Genomic DNA, 2,500 nt, shown 5'->3' on the forward strand with positions numbered 1-2,500 from the left:
TATATATATAATATATATTATAAAGTGAATAATAATATTAACCATTATATATAATATATAAGAAAATAAAAGATTTTTTCGAATCTCTCATCATGTGATTGCATATCATTTATTTATTTATATGTGTTTTCGGTCTCATAAAAAAAATAATAAAAGACTTTTTCAAATCTGTTTATTTTTTTATAGACAGAGTAGTTTTACTCTAAAGTTAACAAAATCGAGTAAGCAACTCATGATGTTTTGATATTGAATGGATTAAACTCTAGATTCTTTATAATTATACAAATAATAAATAAGAATATTTTGAAAATTGAATGTGTGAAAAGAAATTAACTAAATAATAAAAATATTTTTCTTAACAATGTTTTGAAAAATTTTATTCTGCCCAGTGCTCTGAATGTCAATGTGAAGAAATTCGAGTAAGCGCGTTTAAACGGCTGTATTAAATATTAAGATCATAAGAGAGAGGTAGCCAAATACTACCTCGTCATACAAATAGTGATGAATATGAATGGATTAACTAGTTTTACTCTATGTTAACAAAATCGAGTAAGCTGCTCGTGATGTTTTGATATTGAATGGATTAAACTCTAGATTCTTTATTATACAAATAATAAATAAGAATATTTTGAAAATTGAATGTGTGAAAAGAAATTAACTAAATAATAAAAATATTTTTCTTAACAATGTTTTGAAAAATTTCATTCTGCCAAGTGCTCTGAATGTCAATGTGAAGAAATTCGAGTAAGCGCGTTTAAACGGCTGTATTAAATATTAAGATCATAAGGAGGTAGCCAAATACCTCGTCATACAAATAGTGATGATGAATATGAATGGTTTAACTAGTTTTACTCTAATTTTAACAAAATCGAGTAAGCAGCTCATGATGTTTTGATATTGAATGGATTAAACACTAGATTATTTATTATACAAATAATAAATGAGAATATTTTGAAAATTGAATGTGTGAAAAGAAATTAACTAAATAATAAATATTTTTCTTAACAATGTTTTGAAAAATTTCATTCTGCCAAGTGCTCTGAATGTCAATGTGAAGAAATTCGAGTAAGCGCGTTTAAACGGCTGTATTAAATATTAAGATCATAAGGTAGCCAAATACCTCGTCATCATACAAATAGTGATGATGAATATGAATGGTTTAACTAGTTTTACTCTAATGTTAACAAAATCGAGTAAGCAGCTCATGATGTTTTGATATTGAATGGATTAAACACTAGATTCTTTATTATACAAATAATAAAGAAGAATATTTTGAAAATTGAATGTGTGAAAAGAAATTAACTAAATAATAAATATTTTTCTTAACAATGTTTTGAAAAATTTTATTCTGCCCATAAATAAATTTTAGAGTAAAACTACTTTGAATTTTTTCATTGTCGCTTAATAATGAGGTACTGAGCCATTATTTGTTTTTTAAACGGCTGTAGCAAATATTAAGATCATAAGGAGGTAGCCAAATACCTCGTCATACAAATAGTGATGATGAATATGAATGGTTTAACTAGTTTTACTCTAATGTTAACAAAATCGAGTAAGCAGCTCATGATGTTTTGATATTGAATGGATTAAACACTAGATTCTTTATTATACAAATAATAAATAAGAATATTTTGAAAATTGAATGTGTGAAAAGAAATTAACTAAATAATAAATATTTTTCTTAACAATGTTTTGAAAAATTTCATTCTGCCAAGTGCTCTGAATGTCAATGTGAAGAAATTCGAGTAAGCGTGGTTGATGAGTTGAAAAAATTTATTACAAAAAAAAAAAAATGATGGCTCAGTTCATCATTATTAAGCGATAATGAAAAAATACAAAGTAGTTTTACTCTAAAATTTATTACAAAAAAAAAAAAATGATGGCTCAGTTCATCATTATTAAGCGATAATGAAAAAATACAAAGTAGTTTTACTCTAAAATTTATTACAAAAAAAAAAATGATGGCTCCGCTATGTCATTATTAAGCGACAATGAAAAAATACAAAGTAGTTTTACTCTAATGCTGACAAAAATTTGATTCTGTCCAGTGCTCTGAATGTTGTCAATGTGAAGAAATTTCAGTAAGCGCTGTTGAACGGCGGCATTAAATATTAAGGTCTTAAGTTAGACAAAGTCCTCATCATCGAATTAGTGATGCATATGAATGGATTAACGAGATTCCTACTGTCCCTATATTTAAAAAAAAAAATGTTGACTCTCATCACCACATCATTATGAAAAAATTTAATAAAATATTGGCTCATCACATTATTGTGAAGAAAATAATAAAATATTGGCTCATCCTATCATTATGAAGTAAAAAAAAGAAAAATACTGAGTAGTTTCATTCTAATTTCAAAGTAGAAAAATTTATTTAAAAAAAATGTTGGCTCTCATCGCCACATCATTGTGAAAAAAGAAAAAATATTGGCTCACACATCATTATTAAGCGATAAAAATAACGATAGAGTAGTTTTACTCTAATGCTTACACAAAAATG

Source organism: Calliphora vicina, chromosome X (assembly GCF_958450345.1).
Source record: "Calliphora vicina chromosome X, idCalVici1.1, whole genome shotgun sequence".
Lineage (NCBI taxonomy): Eukaryota > Metazoa > Arthropoda > Insecta > Diptera > Calliphoridae > Calliphora > Calliphora vicina.